General features: G+C 32.1%; 1 long non-coding RNA gene across 1 annotated transcript in view; it reads left to right on the forward strand.

Moving 5' to 3' along the window:
- Nucleotides 1-8,045: 8,045 nt before the first annotated feature.
- Nucleotides 8,046-22,568, forward strand: part of LOC144837268 (uncharacterized) — an 85,259-nt gene continuing 70,736 nt past the window's right edge. The window contains exon 1 of the long non-coding RNA XR_013611457.1: nucleotides 8,046-8,546. This is a non-coding gene — a long non-coding RNA (uncharacterized LOC144837268). The remainder of the gene's footprint in view (nucleotides 8,547-22,568) is intronic.

Consider the following 22,568-nt stretch of genomic DNA (forward strand, 5'->3'; position numbering starts at 1 on the left):
AACCATGACAACATGTTCATCTAATTGTGTCAAAGTTAAAGTGAGCATGCCGACATAGTCATGTGTTCACTCAATACCTTAGTTATGTATTCTTTCCTAAGGGTGTTCTCAGAAAAAACCGATTGCTTTAATTATTTATGCAATCTTGTGAGTCTCCTGTAACATGTGATGGGCATTATAAAATCTAAGAAGGAAGGTGCAAATATTCTACAATCTAAATCAAATTAACAAAATATAAATGTGAACATTGAAAATGAATATTGACACATGAATGACAAATCAATGCGAACTTAACATATAAATGTGAATTGTGAACTTTAAAAATAAATATTAACATATATCGGACCCCAATGGAAACTTTTTTGTAAGGATTAATTGTGTTGTCCTGAATTCATCTTCATATGTTTCTCCTTTGTTTTTCCTTCAATTGTTCTTTATGTATCCAACCTCTTTATGTATGATGTATTGATTAAAAATATTAACAAACGATGACAAATGAATTCAAACATAACATATAAATGTGAACATAACATATGCTTGTGAACATTAAAATTACCATTAACATATGAATGTGAATATTTACATATGAATGTTTACATTAACATATAAATGTGTACATTAACATACTTATGAATGTGAATATTTACATATGAATGTTTACATTAACATATGAATGTGTACATTAACATATGAATGTGTACATTAACATACTTATGAATGTGAACATTAACATATGAATGTTTACATTAACATATAAATGTGAAGATTAGTATTTATTGAAATATTCTCAACATTCAACTCATAAACATTCATTATTTGTATTGTATTTGATATTGTCGTCAAATCATCCTTTATTTCAAATAAAATACATAAGAATGTTACCAACAAGCCAGGTCACAGCTTGGAGGACCAAGCATATGCAGGGCAAAAAAAGACAACAAATACAAAACATAAGAATGTAACAAACATCCCAGGTCACAGCTTGGAGGACCAATCATATGCAGGGCAAAACAAGACAACAAATACAAAACATAAGAATGCAACAAACATCCCAGGTCACAGCTTGGAGGACCAAGCATATGCATGATGAACAATACATAATATACTAATAAAGAACTCGCAGAAATATTGTTATCATACGCAAGAAAAAAAGGCAGTGTACATATCATTTTCGCCATTATCATCATTAATGAAGCAACAACAACAATGTTAATGATATATGATGCCGTGGCTATTGTTTACCTTTTAAATGTAATTAAGCATCAGCTAGCTATTGTTAATAATACCTCATTACTTTCTAACAGTAGCAAACAAACGTATTGATCTTTATTTGCAACAATAGTATGTTCAATATGATTGTAGTCAGTGCATACTTTGTAATAAACTGCAGTGTTTGCAGTGCAGTCTCCCTCTATTAATCTTGGAACCAAATTGGTGATTTGGAACCAAATTGGTGATTATTTTTGCCCCTATTTAGCTATAAAAAACATAGCACATTCATACAAAATTGATGCTTGCTTAACTATTTCCACATCAGTATCTTCTCTGCTAAAAATACAGTATTTCAGGGGTGTGATTTTTGCGATTTTTAAGTGATATAATTAATGTGATAACTATGTATCAAATAAAAAGTTAAAAAAAGGCAAAATATAAATGAAACTATTTACTTTATTTACTACTATAGAAACATACAAATTTTGTAATTTTTGCACAACCTTCATGATTGTTTTATTCTTTAAAAAAGTGAAAAATAAATGCTGCGAATATATTTTAACTACAACATAAAAATGGGGAGCATCCAAATACTTTATTATTGCATGGCCTTGAACATTTTTTTTTTTGTTCATGCAAACAATTAGAATACGCTAATAAAAAGGGAAAAATAAAGGCTGTAAAATAATATTGAACTATGACATACAAAGTAATGGGAGCATCCAATCCTGCATTTAATTGCATGTTTCTATCTGTGACATACATCTTTAATTGGAATCCTATCTTGGCAATACGATATTTAGTGTCATCTCTATTTTTAGTAGTACGCATAACTTTCAACTTATTCCCAAGAACGAAATCAAATTAAATCAAATTCGTTTTTCAGTAGAATCTGTACATGAAAAATGATGAACAACTGGGAAGTGACTCATCTCCACAGCTGTCCAATCAAAATGTAAAAATGACATCAAAATGACCCAGAAAATTAGGTAAACAATTAGAGTAATGTACTATATTTCTAAATAATATAATTGAAACATTTTAGAATGACATCAAAAGACGAACCGAAATGGATGCGCAATGTTGGTCACCTGCTAAATTAGAAGTATGTTATTGTTGACAAATCCAAGAGTATGCATGTTATTATGGTTTAAAGATTGAATACAAGATCAGAATTTTTTTTATTCATATAATCAGAATTAACATTTGGAAATTTTAAGCTAAATTTTGTTTATATTAAAAAGCTCTGTGTACACTCTCACATTTTATGTGACAACAAAATGTGATGTGCCCATATATGGACATGTTGATATCAAATCACTACCATATTTGGGCATATCACTACCATATTTGGGCATATCACTACCATATTTGGGCACATCATATTTTTTTTGTCAAACTAGTTTGATAGTGTAAATGAATGCTGTACTACTTGATGTATTATTGTAATTGTTGAAATATATAATAATGTAAATATATGCATTTAATATTGTTGTAAATAATTTGCATGGTGACTGTTAGTGTTCATCCGCTTTTAAGGAGAGTAACCAATACATATTATTAACATTATTTAAGTTAATGCTGTGGTTATAAATGAATGTGTTATGTTTCATTAAATTTGTTAAAATAATTTTTTCATTTCTAGAGCTTTGGCTACAAAATTGGCAAATTAAAAGTCATTTTTTATGACTCAACATATTCATGATGTACAGAGATTACAAGAGATTTGTTTCTAGCCAGTATTATTAATATTCTAAATGTGTTTGTGTAATTTTTTTGGCCAGAGTGTGACCATGTCATAGGTTCACAAGGGACGCAAGTATCTTTAGATTTCCTGTTTCCATTCTTGAGGATAAAAGATTTTTCTTTCATTATTAAGGCAGGTGCTGTAATGCCATTACTACATATATACAAACCATTCAATGCTACTTCAATGTGGAATTATTGACCAGGTCAACTGCTAAGTAAATATGCCTTAAGTCATTTATCTTATCTGGACTATCTGACCAATGGTCAGTATGTAGGGCGGTTCATCAGCACACATTATACATAGATAAAGTGCATTTCTGTTGATAAAACATATTAGCTCAGGGATCATATTGCAACGCATGTTCAAGTGCAGGGTCAATTGGATCGAATGAGCTAACATCCTATAATAATGTCCAACGAGAAATCGACCTACAAGAAATCAGGTCATATTATTGGGAAACTTTCTTTTGAAGAGATAGCCTGAGGTATGCATTTCTCAAGAGACGTCAACAATGCTATTATTCGCACCTGAGCTGCCGCAAACACATTCAACGCTGATGAACATGTTATTTTACCCACCTACAAGCTGTTGAGTTTTAATCTCAATTTCACAATAAAACTATGTTCTTTAAATTATTATAAAAATATTAATGTGAAATAAACATTATTATAAAAATTGTAAAAATTCTTTTTTATAGCACTATATACTTTATATTCATAAAAGGTTTTTAATTAATATTGTAGGTACGTATCTGTTATGAATTTGTAAAAGCAACACATTTCAAGAATTTAATTTATTTTAACCACAAAATCCTCTTATCTTCAATCAATTTTTAAAAGGCAGTGAATGTGTGGGATAATTTGATGGCTCAATTGCCCTTGACGAAGGTGGGTAGCAGAGTAGGAAGGAGCCTTTTTTGGTGGAATAACTGGAAGTACTGTATATGTCTTATTTTCTTATAAAGTTTCCATTTCCTTCCAGGGGAATAATGTGGGCAAAGTAGCCTTGACAATATCATTTTGTGTGTGGGAGGGGGAAATAGAATGTTTACAGGCCTAAAGTGGGTGTAGATTTTATGGTACAAGTGTGAAAATTACTACTTGGTCCAGGGTGACTACGGGGGTTGTATTTTGAGGCACACGCCATCCCTTGACACCTAAAATGAAATTATGAACTATTTTTCATATAGTATCTATTTCTGACTATAATTATTAATATCTAATATGATATTAATATTTTATGTGATGATTTATATGTCATATCACTACCATATTTGGGCATATCACTACATATTTGGGCACATCACACTTTTTTTGTAAAACTAGTTTGATAGTGTAGACAGAGCTTCAGACTTCCCAGTATTTGGCACCATGCATGGTATAATACACTGTTGCTGTTTTCTGAAATAAAACAAGATTTAAAATAAGGACAAATTATCAATGTTTATATAATATTCTGAAGCTGAAACCAACTATATAAATCGAACGATTGATTGATTTATCCATATAATGCAATATTCTCTTGACTTAATGAGTGACCTCAGAAAAAGGATAACTATTTATGGCTAGTAAATGTTGTAAAACTTTAATTACGTCGTCATCATATTATAACCTTGTTCCAACACACTCTGTTCTTGGGTGGTTATTTAGTATCCTAAAAAATCAATTTTAAAACCTTGTTGTTTTATGTCCCCTGTGGGTATATAGTTAATAATACTAATGTAAAGCATATATTATTAAATGAATTAAAAATTAACTTTAAAGATTTTTCAATAACTTCATTCCAAAACACTTTTTAACTGAATTTTTTGTTTTCTAAAACTGATTGCTATTTTTAATGTATATTGTAATTACTCTTTGTCTTTATTTTATTATGTTTGTTATATTTTCAATTACTGTACCACTTTGGAAATCAGTGCACTAGTACTGAAAGTGCTTGCAGAATAAAGAAAGAATAAATAAATAAAATAAATAAATAAATAAATATTCAACAACATCATCTGTAAATCATAGATAGAATATAATAAAAAGACTGAAACAACCTTTAGAAGCCAAAAGCAAAACATAAAACAACGAGATAACAAATATAATTTAATGTGTAAATTGATAAAAGTTAACGATCTGATTGTAAATGTTCCCATTATTTTCCTGCGTTGCTCTTTAGGTACCCAATCGTTCAGTATTCATATTGTAAGTTGATTATTTTGTAATCATTTTTATAATTCTTTATAAATTTTTGTAAACCGACTATTTCTCTGAAATATATCAACACCGCCATCATCATGATCTTCATCATCATCATAATCTTCAAAATCATCAATAAAATATGGTATAACATACGATATACAGTCAATTCTCCTAATACCGGACATCTTTGGGTTGACCAATTATGTCTGGTTTTCTGGAAAGTCTAGTATTCAGAATGTGTTTTTAATGGTAAAAATGAATTGTTTGGACTTCAAGAAAAGTCTGGTATTGGGAGGGTTTTTGGTTTTCAGAGTTGACATGTATACCATATTTTAATACCCCTGTTTCTGCCAAGTGGTATTTTGCAGCAGAAACAAGGTCTAAGTGGTATTTTGCAGCAGAAACAGGGTCTAAGTGGTATTTTGCAGCAGAAACAGGGTCTAAGTGGTATTTTGCAGCAGAAACAGGGTCTAATTGGTATTTTGCAGTAGAAACAGGGTCTAAGTAGTATTTTGCAGCAGAAACAGGGTCTAAGTAGTATTTTGCAGCAGAAACAGGGTCTAAGTGATATTTTGCAGTAGAAACAGGGTCTAAGTGGTATTTTGCAGCCAAAACAAAGTCTAACTCTAAGTAGTATTTTGCAGCAAAAACAGGGTCTAAGTGGTATTTTGCAGCAGAAACATGGTCTAAGTGGTATTTTGCAGTAGAAAAAAAAAAAGTCTAAGTGGTATTTTGCAGCCAAAACAAAGTCTAACTCTAAGTAGTATTTTGCAGCAAAAACAGGGTCTAAGTGGTATTTTGCAGCAGAAACATGGTCTAAGTGGTATTTTGCAGCAGAAACAGGGTCTAAGTGGTATTTTGCAGCAGAAACAGGGTCTAAGTGGTATTTTGCAGCAGAAACATGGTCTAAGTGGTATTTTGCAGTAGAAACAGGGTCTAAGTAGTATTTTGCAGCAGAAACAGAGTCTAACTGGTATTTTTCATAAATAAATACAATTTATCCAGAATATCTATGTTGAAGGTCATAATACAGATTGTAAAGATTGCATTAATATTTACTTTGGTATTAAATTTCTATCTTGTTATTTCAAAGGCATTCATCATGTTATTCAAGAGAACACATGTCTATGTGAGCTATTGTTTGACCGTTAGCATACACATCAATATTGCATGTACTCCGGCCTGCTTCTCTCAAGTTCACTTACATCTCTTGTTACATGATGTTACCAGCACTTTACAACTCAGCGAATTCAAAGGTGTAACTTTGTACTTTTAATATGTAATTTAAGAGCGTGCAAACGACCTGTTATGTTGTTATAGTGCATTGGTCACTTTCAAATGGATTGAGCATACTTCCCCGTCCATGACATGCTTGACCAGTCCAATTTCTTTAATATAGTAGATTGATCAAGGTGACGTACTTTGCCAAATTCATTTGTTTTTAGAAATTAAAGCGTTGCGGACAATTAATAGGCAAGATTTTCTTATTAAAATCGAGATGAGATTCGAGGATTAATCTTACTTAGTTCTTTCTAGATTTCACAATCTCAGACTTTCTTGCTTATTAATCATAGATCACACAGAAGGTTGAATATTACATAATAATGCATTATCAAAAATCTATTTTGGAAACATTTCAAAATATATATCTACTTCTACTATTTCTAGGTCACACAATAAACAATTCATATATAATAGACCAGCATTTGGGATGGTGGACGGATGGATGTGGGTTGACGAAATTGATGGGAGGGATGGATGGATGGATAGGGTGGTGGACGGATACGATGGTGGACGGATGGTATGGTTGGACGGTTGGATGCAGGTTGATGAAATTGATGGAGGGATGGATGAATAGGATGGGTGGACAGATGGATGTGGGTTGATGAAATTGATGGAGGAATGGATGGATAGGATGGTGGACGGATATGATGGTGGACGGATGGTATGGTTGGACGGTTGAATGCAGGTTGACGAAATTGATGGTGTGATGGATGAATAGGATGGGAGGACAGATGGGTGGGTTGATAAAATTGATGGAGGAATGGACGGATTTAAGGATGGGAGGGTTGGATTTTTTACATTAAGTGCATAGGTTCAAAAACAGTATGATTTTCAAAGCAAAACATATAAATATGTGATTGGCTAAATATTAGAATAATCTGCATATCGTTAATCTCACCAACCAATGAGATTGATGCAAGTGTAGTAAAAATTGATTAGCGCTTAAATATCTTAAGTTATTTGATAATGTATAACCATGTTACATAATTACTTATATCAGTATCAGTACTAATATAAGAATACACACTATGTAGCAATATATATTTAAAGCAGAGATCAACAACACGGTTGAGATGGGCAGAATAGAAACCAAACAATTATATTTATTTATATTTTATTAATTTCGGCAAACACAATTATACAAATATATCAATACAAAAAATAGCTAGATTGCACCAAGGAGTGGCAAAAGAGGACAATAGCTTCTGTCGCCAATTAGGCGTGCCACTCCAACAAAAATTATGAGCAGATTTGAAGGTCGGAGCCGCCTTCATGTTTTAGAAGGAAGCTTATATCACCTGCCCTTCCCTATCGTCTCTTTCCCATTCCAAATATCTTGGATTCTCCACTGACAATGTTACTGAAGTTCCATGGTAGCATGGTTTCATGTTTCAAAGCCTCAATTTTACGGCAATAGATTTTTATTTATTTCTCCTGGTTAATAAAAATTCTTTAAAAATAGCGCCAAGTACGTCAGATCATAATTTTTTTCACAAAAAAAAAAAGTATTCCTTTAAAAAAAAATGAAATACGAGATGCATGATGGGGAGGCCCAGAATTCAAAGTGCTCCAGGGGTTGATGATCCCTCCTCTTTCATATAATCCCTTACCGACATACTGTACGAGTCCTTAAACTGCAGGGTGGTACTTGTACATGCGAAAACGTATGTAAAATGTGGATCCCGAATGCATATTAACCCTCGTTTTTTTTTTTTACCAATTGAACCAATAAGCATCGGCAACGCTTTGTTGTCTGCAGACTCAGCAAGAGCACTGAACTACTACCGAGTTGTGAGACACATTTGGGACGCTGGACCTAGATGTTTAAATTTCTACGCTTCGAAGGATTAATAGTTAGCTTAACACCAGGAAATAACATGGTTTGAGTTGCGTGCCAAGGTGTATTTCCACAAGGATATCACGGCCTGAAATTCTTTCTCGTTTCTACGTTTGGATGTTTAGGCCTATATTTGGTTTGTCTAGACAGTGTACAATTGGCTAGGATCCAGGAATAGCACATTTGCACATGAACAATCGGCTCTATATAGTATGTGGGTCACGGACGCAGCACAACATGCAATTTGGAATAACCATGACTTCCTGGTAAAATACAGGTACTGTATGATGTAACATTTGATGTTTTTATAATAGGCCTGTAACATTTGTACTATTGTATTAAAGCTTTGTTATCGTTTATTTAGATAAGATAATGAGGAAACATCTACAAATACAATAGGCCTATTAAAATAGGGAAAAAAACATGTTTTTGATTACGGTAATATTCTGCATCTGGGTTAAGCCAGGGAGTTTTAATGGTTAAAGACACTAGACCTACGCCTTTTTTACCTAATTTAAGGTCACACTACATTTTATGTAAAAATAAATACTATATGGACCTATTTGGATAATTTGTTTGTCTTTAAACGGTTGAAATTGTGAAAAATAAGTTGATAAGTTGATTGATGATGATATTTTCATATTGTGATGTAATGCAGCCACTTTGACCGATCGCGTGAAAGGTAAACAAAGAAAAGAACTGTAACTTTTCAGCGACAATACCAGGTCTTGATTTGTATTAACAGATTCTTGCAAAAAAGGAAAGACAATTCAGCAACAAGACAACATCAGGCTAGGTAGCTAGCGTACAATTTTCGTATGCTACTGCTCTTTACCAGCTAGGCCTGCAAAACTAAGCCTAAAAACGTCTACAGAGTTTTTCTCTTTATAATAATAATAATAGATAGATTTATATAGCGAAAATAAATTATGTCTCTATGCGCTCGACAATAAAGAGAAAGAGTGGAAAACAAAAGGAAGAGAACACCAAGCAAGCACCCAAAACAGAGTATGGGGATACACCATCACCGCTAACTGGGGATCAGTGTGTAAGTACCCCAGTTAGCATCGGTTATGTCTTGATCTTTTCGGGGATCAGGTGCCTCCTAGCCTAGTCAGAAAACAACAATAGGCAAGAAAGGTCAGCAAAAGCAAAAATAAAAGGATTACGAGGCAAACAAATAATTAACACACATTTAAGACAAGTAATGACCTGGTTTAATGTTTTTAAAGTTATTTACAGTATATGCATTATTTTTACAAAACGGCAAAATTTGCAGGTCTAGTATCTTTAAGCTATTTTTAAATGCGTTGCAGAATATATAACTTGACTATAAGGGCCTAAAGTGGCCATACTGAAACCATTAACATTTATTCTCAAAATATAATGATTGTTTACTTTAAAATAACATATTCTAATGATATTATTATTATTATTATTACATTTTATTTCTACTTGAGAGGCCAATGTGATGTTAATAAAGTGAATTTTTTTATGTTTAACTGTAAGATTTAATAGTTGGCATCCATTTAACAAATTTAATAGAAGTGGTATTATGTTTAATTCTGCAATTTAAAAAAATTATAATAACTATGAAAATGCATGCTTAAAATGTACTGAGTGATCACAATCTTTTGTAGCTACATTTCTCCTATATATAGGTTTATGGTAGCTAACATTCCATTTTCAAATGCGTTAATTTGTGATGAAGCACATGCCTGTTAAAAAAGACAGAAATTATGTGAAACAGCTGGTAAACATTCCCAGTAAATACAAATTTGAAGATGTTGATGTTTCCCCTCCCATTTCCCATATAGTATTGTTGATATAAATGAACAACATTGTATTTTATCCCCACTCTCTTTATCTACACCAAATGTAACACGTTTTTTAGTTATCACATCATGATCTATTAATTATCCTGATTATCGCTAAACTACAGTCAACTCTCTCTGAAAAGCGCATACTCTCCCAAGAATTTTCTTGAGGTTCACACATTTTTAAGGGTCTGTCACACCTGTTTCGGCACGGTTCCGGTCCGGCGAATAGAACATCAATGTTTCGTTTTCACAACGCTCCACGCGGCTATGCGCCAATTGATATGTGCATAGCTGCGTAAAAAACGAAACATTGACGTTCGTTTGGATTTTCGGGCGCCGGACCGGAACCGTGCTGGAATAGGTGTGAAAGACCCTTTAATCTCCCTGTCAGGAAGTGACATGAGAGGTGTGTTCTTTGTTACCCCTGACGACCAAACAATGTCACCTTAATTCATTGTATGTATGCAGGGATATTGGGACATGATTCCTCACTCACCACCTCAACAAAATTTTGATGGTTTCTAGGTCCAGGTGACGACCGATGACACATCAACTGACCTGACCTAGTTAGGTCGTTGGTCATGGCAAATCGAAAGCTCTCAAACATTAGGCCAGCTCAAAGGTGGAGAGAGAGTTGACTGTATATGGACTGTGTTTATCATGTTTTGATTTCTTAAAAAAAGGTTTAAGACTCATTTTTGTCTGTTACTGGTAGGCAGATACTTGGTTTAATTGCATGAACGTGATGTGTTTAATGGACAGGATTGATTTTCTGAACATTTCCTACAGTTTAATGCGTCATTGTAAAACTTTAATGATTGTGAATACGAACTTGATTTATTAATATACGTTTGTGCATCTTGTAAGAATTTATTTTCACACTTGATTTTGACTTTTGTTATTAAATTATAGAATTACTTTTAATGTTTTGGGATTATTCCATGAATGTTCCACTATTAAATTTAGACAAATGGGGCACAAATCGTCATGAGTTATATAGTCTAGCTAGGCCTATTTACCGTCACTTCTGCTGCTTGTCCAGTGACGTAACACAGAGACCTGAAGCCCCACCCTAAGTGCCCCACCAACGTCACTTCTGCTCCTAGTCTCTAGTTGACAAGGGCTCTTAAGGAAAGAAGGGGTTTGAACCTACAGAATCCTCATGGGCTTGTCAATCATTTCAATTTTTTCTGTAGGAGAGAAGATTGTGAATGAATCTAATCTAATTCTGAAAATCAAAATTGATGTTAGTGAGTGGCCAAGCGGATAAGACAGTGGAACCATAATTACGTAGCCATAACATCGGCAAGGGTTCAAGGCTCACTCGCTCCATGGTTCTGGTGGTAGAACAAGTCTTCTCGGATAAGACTATAAATCGTAGGTACTGTGTACACATCTATCTCATGCGCTCAAGAACCTAATATATATTTCGAGACGAGTAGGGGTTACCCCGGTGTACTAGTACTTCACAGCCACTGATCATAACTGGGCCCTCTGGGAAACCAGTCTTTGACTGAAGAGGTCACTCAGTATAAATATTTCAGTTACAGAGCTGGACGACGACTTGGACAAATGATGTAACTACATAGGTCGTAGGTCATCACAAATTGAAGATCCCTATTCTCACTTATTAAAATAGATTACAACATCGTATTAAGAATTCTAATTTATTTTGACAATATGTAATTTAAAAACATAATAAAAACTACTACTATAGGATCAATAATAATACTATGCAGTTTTCTAATTTGATTTGACTTTATATCATATAAAATTAGATATAAATAAACAACAATTATTCTATAGTTTATGGATCAATAAACTAATAACATAATTCAACAATTACTGTATTTATTTGAATAAACTGGGAAATGTTTTAGGTGTAGTGGGGGGGGGGGGGGGCTTTATTCAATGGAGGCATTTTTTATGTATAATCAAATAAATTACACTCAATTAATATCAAAAAGTGATAAAATACAGTAAAAAATCAAAATCCTATTGGTAAATTGTAATGGACATCAAGATATACTAATACTGTATCAATTATATATCTGTACAAAAATTATTCTTTTCAATTCATCATATATTTTTTTAATTATTTTTTTGTATTTGTTTTGCCAGTAAAGTCAACATTCAACATAGGATTGGTATCTTTCACGTATAAATGTCAACTTTTCCTTTAAAGATGTATTGTCTCCCTGAAAAATAATTTTTAACAACATTTTTTTTGAATATGCCATATTAATGTAACATAATAGTTATCCACTTTGACCAAAAATTGGATGGGAAAAAAATGTATTTACCTGAAAAAATGTAATTTAAAGCAAAAAACGGCCAAATTGGCTGCCAGCCAGTGGGTTTTTGGTTGAATTTAACCATTTATTTAGTCAATTTATAGGTGAAAACATTATTTTTGTTCATTTTTTTTTCTATGGAAGTGATTAACTTTATTAAAACTACAAAATAACATATTCAAAGTCTGATTTAATTAATCTTCATTTTTCATGTTTTTGGGGGACAGTACAATATATAATAGGTTAGTACATGAAAGGAAAAACCATTATAAGCATAAAAGCATTTGTTAATTTGAAGTCAAATTGTAGGAAAAAGATTAATTAAACCGGCCATTTATGATCAAAACAGTTCTGAATAGATCTATTGTGGTCATTGGCGAACGCGAACTATGAAAACAAATTTAAATGCATGAACAATTATCAATGTACGTGAGAAAAGTTCATTTGATAAAAATAAAATGTCCTTACTAGCATATTGCGTGCTACTTGCTACTTATGTTGTTTTACCATTCTGACTAATTGATATACATTATGTTACACTTCATAAAGCTATTTTTAAGTCACGGTCAAACGGAATTTGTAATGAGGTCAAGTAATGTTCCACTGACCATCAACTTAACCTCTCCGATGATTAACAGATTTAATATCTAATCTGAAAAATTAACTTCAAGATCGAGGACAATCTGAAAGTTTTGTTTAAATCTGCGGGACTTTCATTAACGCCAGCGTGGTACTCTTCTCAAACATAGGTAAAATTATGTGATTTAAATATGTGGAATGCAGAAGAAGCATAGATATATATGGTATGCAGCGAAGACGTCCTTCAAACGCAGACTATCATGTGGTGTTGACCGAGTTCTCCTTATCCTACGGGTGTTTTGGGTGTTTGTGATAGTAACCGGGATTGTATAAACAAAGTTTATGCAATATGAGTGTAATGAAGAACATTTAATTAACTATAAATCTGGCTATCATGCCTTTCATTTTTTGACAACACGTGTGTCAAGGGCTATTTGCTATCAACTTAGTAGACAGATAGATATTAGTAGTTATTTGGACAGCAAGCATTGTCAATTAAATTTTTCTATTGTTATAATTTTAATTCCATTGCATAACAATTTTATAAAAAGTATAATTTTTTTATTAATTTTTTTATTTTGTTATGATATGAAATACAGATGAGCAAATAAATAATATTAATAATTAATTTAAATTTTTTATACAATTTAAATTTTATTTATTTTTGGCATTATAATTTTGTTAATTTATGTAAAATTAATGCTATATAATACAGTGTATAGTAATTAATTTTAAGCATTTATGCATTTTTTGTTAGAATTTTAAATAAGGTTAAACATTCAGTATCATACTTAAAAATATAAAAAAATAAAATATTTAAAAATACTGTAAAAATAAAATAATTTGAGTTGTCTAAAAGGGTAATGAACTGGTAAGTATCTATTGTGAGTTAGCCTTGACGTTGTTAACACATGGACAGCATGGGTCTCTTATTCTATCAAATTCAATAGATCTTTTAACAAACAGAATAAAAAATGCACCAACAATCAAATATCATCTCAGCACCAATGTTGATTTGTGTAGTTTTTTATGCTTAGTTTGTTCCGCCTGGGGCTAAAGTTTTATCACGTTCTGTAACTTATATTGCTAAGGTGCGTTAGTTGAATGTGGATCAACAAATGTTGAATTGGACATTGCGGCATTTTAAATGGAAAAAAAACACACAACAGTATTAAATTAATACCAACAAATATAAACAATATAATAATAATAATATTAAATAATTATCATCTTTCAGATAATATAATCAAAATAGAAACTCTAGTTTCATTTTTGTTTGACTGTAATTATTTCCACGACTCTACAACCCACTATGTCGGTCAGTTGGTAAACACTAACTCAAATTTGAGCACGCGACTGCAGCCATGTATATGGCCTTGTTTAAATACTGAGAAACATAAAAATTGTTACTGTATATGATAAATTTTATTACAATATGTAATAAAACTTAAATATATACCACAAAAAAACCTCTCAAAATATATGTTATTAAAAGGATAAATACAATCCAGGGGGACCAACGTCAATGAGAAAAAACACAGCGCCCTCAAAAACACTGAGGTGACGTATTGACCAGACTGTAACCAATCAACAGTCTAAACTGAACGTTTGTGAAATGTTGTAAAGCTCTATCCACACTATCAAACTAGTTTAACAAAAACAAAAATGTGATGTACCCAAATATGGTAGTGATATGACATCATCATGTCCATATATGGGCACATCACATTTTTTTGTCGCATAAAGTTTGATAGTGTAGACAGAGCTTAACTACCAAGTATTGGATCAACAAAAAGAATTTCTCTTCTATAAATACAATCGATTTTCACATATACAATAATTTTCAAAAAGTCAAATAAACACTAGGTCTAAAAATGTCATTAATCTGCCAGATAAGATCATGATGAAAATGTTATCCAAAATGATTGTGATCTAAATCTGAAGGCTTTCATTCCTACTGCTTGCATATTACACCCAAATATAGTTCTCTGTTTAAATCTGCTGCATGGGAAAATACCCATCATATCCACGTTAAGTTGAATTTTATTCTCAATGATGTCATTTCTCAATTCTTGTTTTAAAACCCAATTAAGAAGAGAGACATTAGGAATGAGGGAATCAGATTAGGGCGAAAATGTAACTTTGGGGAATTTGAGCGGCTTAAGCGGATAACGATTAACCTGGATAATTCCACATGAGTCGATTGATTTCCCTACATGCAATAGATCATTATTTGATGATACTTTCTTCTAGATTAGCTTTACTCAGCAATACCTCAATTGTTGTTCTTGTAATTTATATATACCATTCATAGCCAAGATGCTAAATTGCAGTTACAGTTACAAGTACTGTATAAAAATGTTCATTTTCACTTCATTTGTTTATTCGACATCATGTTCTGGGACTCCAAAAGCAACAGAGTCACTATAACATGAAATGTCTGGGGCCCCCAGAAGAACTTAACCACATAAAATTATATTAAACATATTATTATAAATATAAATTTAAGTAATTTACTTTATAACTGCAGGAACGATTAAAATAAATAAACCTTTGATTTGATTTTGATTCTAGTAACATTATCATTTCTATAGCGGCTTCAACACTATACATTAGTCTTAGTTTAAGTTACGTGTGCTCTTTTATATTTTTGTTGTAACAAGTATTTGTGTGAATGATGTACAGTATAACTCTATATAATTTTATAATTGTTATGTATGTTAGTGTATCAAACGACACATCTCCAATTGTATGTATTGTGTATGAAATTGGACAATAAAAGTTTGTTGAACTTGAATTTTGAATTTTGAAAGATCAAAGGGTCAAACCGAACATAAAAATAATGACATGTGCATATTTGGTAATGCTGTACCCGTAAAAGTATGATTCATACTATATTAATACGGTACATATTTAGATGTATTAGAATTAATATTATTATAATAATAATAACTGGTACTTGATATAGCGCATTATGCTGAAAGCCTCAATGCGCTTTACATAGACAGAACAATTTTTAATTTCAAAAGGTGGGTTTTGAGGAGAGATTTGAAGACACTGGTGGAATTTGCCTGACGGATTTCAATAGGCAACGCATTCCAAAGAGAAACGGATGCCGAAGAAAATGAACGAATTCAATAAAACTTAGTGGAAGGATGAAATATGATGAAAAGTCCTCTAATAATATTAAATAATACCGAATCTATAACAACAATGTGTTACTACCAGCAAATGGATTAACTGGCATTTAAATATTCATTCATCTTTTCGAAAATGCGTTAATAATGATTGCTATGTTAAAGACATTAAATAATATTATATTTATCTTCCTACACATACTAATGAGGTCTTGCATTTTGAAATATTCATGATTTTTAAATATTAATTATGGTTTGAAATTAGGTAAATAATCATCTGCAGATCTAAATTAACAATTAACGACAAAAAAAACAAGCTTTATTTTTTGGTTAAAGCTATATACATTATTTTTTTTTTTATTCTAAGAATATTTTATATGTTTGCAAACAAAAACGAGGTAATACATTACTTGGAAAGTTTTTTCAGAGGTGAACTCAAATCTCTGCTTCCAAATTTAAAAAACAAAACATTACTTCCATTTAATCAGAGGGTTTTAAATTAATACTATAAAATTACAAAGGAGTGCTGCAAGCAGATCTGAGAACAAAAATTATTATGGTGGTGAAGTAATAGGAAAGGTATCAACACAGTATGTTGTTAGTATGGTACTGTTTTAAGTAAAGTATAGATGAATTATGAATTGAAGTGTCGAAAACTACTACATATATATTTAATGTAATTCAAGAAGAGCGTTCTAATATCAAAATTAGTAAACAAAAAGTAAATTAAGTAATTGCAGTTCCGAAGAATCATTGTGTCGAATATGCGTGTCATCTTAATTATGCGAATGACATAGATGTTTATTATATCTTCATGATCAGTGAAGCTTAGCTCGAACGCTGTTGAAACCGCACATTAACTTCTACAACTCATTCATAAAATGACTCCCTAAGGTAACGTAAAAACTGTCACTCACTTTATCATTACCGAATATACCAACTGAAGCACACATTTCCCCACCCCTTGACCTTCGAACATGTTTTTCTTAATTTTCATTCATGTGAACAAAATTACCCACAGGTGGAAATATAACCAAATACATAATTTGTTGACTGTAAAATTTACATTAATTTTAATCATACATTCTATAACCTAACTAATTAGATCTGTACTGAAATTAATTATCGACAGGATAATTTAATCGTGAATTTATATGTTATTCATTGCATCGGATTTGTTTTCGTACCACAACTGCATAACATACTATTGTAGTAATATGGATCGAATGAGCAGTCCTCTTTGCATGAATGCACATACAAAATTGGATTTCACAGTGTTTCGCATATGATAGCTTAACATTTGAATGCTGGCCTGCGTTTGAACTCTAATTCCCAGGCTTCCATGTTCAATGGTTGTTAAATCCTAGTTGGTATTATGTTTTTCACCAAGGACGTAGACGTGTACTGTCATTCTACACGTAACAAACAGGGCGTGGTCTACAGATCTAAATATTTAGCAATAATAATCATTATCTAGATTTAGTTGATAATACCAGTGTTTATTTAATTTTAAATAAATAATTTTATTACTGTTATATTTCATTTAGGATATCAATTCACTTTATCCACTAAATAACACAAAATAACTTTAACATAACTAATTTAAACGTTTGGCTTAGGGTCTCAGTTCTAGTATACAATATAAGTATGTTATATACTTAATTATTATTAGGTGATCATTTAGAATAAAATGATCACCTATTGTTATTGTATAAAATCTTTATTAGGTGATCATTTAGAATAAAATGATCACCTATTGTTATTGTATAAAATCTTTATTATTTTTTTTTGGTTTTCCGCAACGAAGTTGCAGGAAAACCTCTTGTGATTGTACGAAATCATCATCATCATCAACTTTTTATTAGTTATCCGCATTCAGCGGATAACTCCTTGGAACTGTCCTGTTTCATCTTTTTTTTTTCTGTATTCTTCTTTCTTTCCGTCATTTTTGTGCAGAGCGTATCTCTAAAACGTGTACAGTTAACGTTTCATAACTTTGTCAACATATGGGCATTCACGTGAAGTTGTGCACCTCTTATTATGAATGACGTCAGAGTTGCGCAACGTGACTTACGCGCGTTTTTACGTTTTTCGCGTATTTAACATAGATCGAAAACCATATAAGAATTTCAAATGAAACTTAGCAAAAGTTTAATTTATATCATGCGCTAACTTTCTGTGGACAAAAAATGACATGTTTCACACGAAGTTACGTGCGCACGCGCGTTTAAAATTTCAAAATGCGAAAAATCAATTACTAATCAACTTTCTACGCGTTTCATGTCATTTTAAGCATGTCAAAAATTCCCAGGCGCGCGCAATTTTTTTACGCATGCGTGCGCACGTAGCGCAAAAAAACTTTTTTTTTTGCGTGATTTATGTTTTTCCAGCCTTTTTCTAGTAATTTTACAAACTTTTAAACAATTTCGACTTAAAATCACGTCATACGGGCACGTAGAATTGGATAATTTTCGCGAGTTTTTGATGAAAAAGTTTAAGAATTCGTCAAAATTTGTCAAAATTATGCCTTTTTTTAAACAGTCGTAATTTCTAAACTGGACGGTCAACTTTTTGTGGATGACATATTCTTGAAGTTGATGAGTTGTAGATATCAGATCATGTAATAATATGGTTAACCGGACATTGTGACGTCATCGTATGGCCACGCGAATATAAAATTTAGGATTTTTGTATCTTTCGTCATAGCTCATCACATTTAATAGAGCGCATCTCTACTTATCCGTTTTCCATTTTCACTCCGATTTTGATATTGTCTAGGTCAATGAACTATCTTTAGCATGAGTTAAAAATATTTTAATTTTTATGACGTCATCATGCCTACAAATTTAAGTTACGTGTGGCATTAATTTCATCTTTACAGTAAATTTCAATCTGTTATAGCTCGTAAGAATAAAATGTGATAATCACGATTAAACGTTTTCTTGAAGCTATTGGATTGTAGATACGAATTCATGTAAACATTTTGCCAATCAGATGTTGTGACGTCATCATATGGCCAGTTGAATAAAAAAAGTCGTATTTTCATATTTTGCGTAATAGTTCATCACATTTAAAAGGGTGCGCATCTATATTTTACGTATTCAAATTTCTTCTACACGTTAATATGTTGTTCCTGAGATAATTTCCTTCTGAAATTGCTATCTAAGTGTTTCATTTTGATACCGTCGCCATGTTAAAAATTGGAATAAATGGCGGGTCCTGTAATTTCACCTATTCTACACTGTATGTAATATGTATACAGCTTATACTGTTTGCATGTATATACTATATGACACAAAATTGACAGAATTCAGCACTAACAGCATATCATATTCTTCAGTTCTTGTCATAATGCCATAATCTTTATCCGTGTGCAATATTCCAACGTATGACGTGCACGTGGCGTTTGTCGTGGTGCGGATAACTAACTCGTCAAAGTGACGAGTTTCATGTCTAGTTTATCTTCTTTCTTTCTGTATGATTTTTGTGTATCGCTTTTCTCTGAAACTTGGAAACATAACATTTTGTGAACTATGTTAACATTTTGACATTTATGTAACGTCGTCAAGCGAAGCTTTTCATGATGTTTACAATTGCGCAACGTGACGTACGCGCGATTTAACGATTTTCTCGTATTTAACATAGGTCAAAAACCAAATAACATTTTATATTGAAACTTTGCACAAATTTAATTTATATCATGCGCTACCTTTCTGTCGAACCAAAATTGCGTGTTTTACACAAAGTTACGCGCGCACGCGCATTTAAAATTTCAAAATGCGCTAAATTATTTTCTAATCAAGTTTCTACGCGTTTCATGTCGTTTTAAGCATGTAAAAAATTCCCACGCGTGCGCAAATTTTTACGTGTGCGGTGCGCACGTAGCATTAAAAACATATTTTTTTCGCGTGATTTATGTTTTTCCAGCCTTTTCTAGTAATTTTACCAACTTTTAAACAATTTCGACTTAAAGTAACGTCATACGAGCACGTGGAATTGGACAATTTGCGCGAGTTTTTGTTGAAAAAGTTAAAAAAATTGTCAAAATTATGCCTTTTTTTAAACAGTCGTAATTTCTAAACTGCACGGTCAACTTTTTGTGGATGACATTTTCTGGAAGTTAATGAGTTGTAGATATCGGATCATATATTAATATGGCTAACCGGACATTGTGACGTCATCGTATGGCCACGCTAATATAAAATTTAGGATTTTTGTATCTTTCGTCATAGCTCATCACATTTAATAGAGCGCATCTCCACTTATCCGTTTTCCATTTTCACCCAAATTTTGATATTGTCTAGGTCAATCAACTGTCTTTCGCATGAATTATAAATATTTTAATTTTTTTGACGTCATCATTCCTAAAAATTTAAATTACGTGTGGCATTAATTTCATCTTTACAGTAAATTTTAATCTGTTATAGCTCGTAAGAATAAAATTTGATAATCACGATTAAAACGTTTTATGGAAGCTATTGGATTGTAGATACGAAATCATGTGAAAATTTTGCCAATCGGATGTTGTGACGTCATCATATGGCCAGTTAAATGAAAAAAGTCGTATTTTCATCTTTTGCGTCATAATTCATTACATTTAAAAGAGCGCGCATCAATATTTCACGTATTCAAATTTCTTCTAGACGTTAATATGTTGTTGCTGAGATAATTTCCTTCCGAAATTGCTACCTTCGCATTTCATTTTAAAACCGTCAACATGTTAAAATTTGCAATAAATAGCGGGTCCCGTAATTTCACCTATTCTACACTGTGTGATATGGATACAGATTATACTGTGTATACTATATATGAATCGAAATAATAGAATTCAGCAATAACAACATATCATATTCTTCAGTTCAGGTCATAATGCCAACGTGAACACTTCCTTTTGTCCTCAACCTATCCCTTAATGTTAAAAGGTACGTCGTTACACGTTCATGTTGCACCACTTGCGCGGCGGAAAACCAAACTCGTCAAAGTGACGAGTTACATGTCTAGTTGGTTTTCCGCAACGAAGTTGCAGGAAAACCTCTTGTGATTGTACGAAATCATCATCATCATCTTTTTTAGTTATCCGCATTCAGCGGATAACTCCTTGTAACTGTCCTGTTTCATCATCTTTTTTTTTTTTTTTCTGTATTCTTCTTTCTTTCTGTCATTTTTGTGTCACGCGTAACTCAAAAACGTGTAAACATAACATTTTATAACTTTGTCAACATGTGGGCATTCACGTGAAGTTGTGCACCCGCTATTGTGAATGACGTCAGAGTTGCGCAACGTGACTTACGCGCGTTTTTATGAATTTTGCGTATTTAACATAGATCGAAAACCATATAACATTTTAATTTGAAACTTAGAAAAAGTTTAAGTTATATCTTGCGCTAACTGACTGTGGGAAAAAAATGGCATCTTTCACACGAAGTTACGCGCGCACACGCGTTTAAAATTTTAAAATGCGAAAAATCAATTTCTAATCAACTTTCTACGCGTTTTATGTCATTTTGAGCATGTCAAAAATTCCCACGCGCGCGCATATTTTTACGCGTGCGGTGCGCACGTAGCGTTGAAAACAATTTTTTTCGCGTGATTTATGTTTTTCCAGCCTTTTCTAGTAATTTTACCAACTTTTAAACAATTTCGACTTAAAATTAACGTCATACGAGCACGTCGAATTGGATAATTTACGTACGTTTTTTATGAAAAAGTTCAAAAATTCCTTAAAATTTGTCAAAATTATACCTTTTTTAAAACAGTCGTAGTTTCTAAACTAAACGGTAAAAGTTATTTTTATTACGTATTCTGGAAGATGATGAGTTGTAGATATCGTATCATGCATCAATATTGCTAACAGGACATTTTGACGTCATCGTATGGCCATGCGAATATAAAATATAGGATTTTTGTATCTTTCGTCATAGAGTATCACATTTAATAGAGCGCATCTCCACTTATCCGTTTTTCATTTTAACCCAGATTTTGATATTGTCTAGGTCAATCAACTACCTTTCGCATGGGTTAAAAATATTTTAATTTTTTTGACGTCATCATGTCTAAAAATGTAAATAACGTGGGTCACTTATTTTCATCTTTACAGTAACTTTCAATCTGTTATAGCTCATCAGAATAAAAAGCGGTAATCATGATTAAAACGTTTTCTGGAAGCTATTGGATTGTAGATACGAATTCATGTAAACATTTTGCCAATCGGATGTTGTGACGTCATCATATGGCCAGTTGAATAAAAAAAGTCGTATTTTCATATTTTGCGTAATAGTTCATCACATTTAAAAGGGCGCGCATCTATATTTTACGTATTCAAATTTCTTCTACACGGTAATATGTTGTTGCTGAGATAATATCCTTCCGAAATTATTATTTTAGTGTTTCATTTTGATACCGTCGCCATGTTAAAAAATGGAATAAATGGCGGGTCCCGTAATTTCACCTATTCTACACTGTATGTAAT

The sequence above is a fragment of the Antedon bifida genome, chromosome 3, assembly GCF_963402885.1.
Source record: "Antedon bifida chromosome 3, ecAntBifi1.1, whole genome shotgun sequence".
Taxonomy (NCBI): domain Eukaryota; kingdom Metazoa; phylum Echinodermata; class Crinoidea; order Comatulida; family Antedonidae; genus Antedon; species Antedon bifida.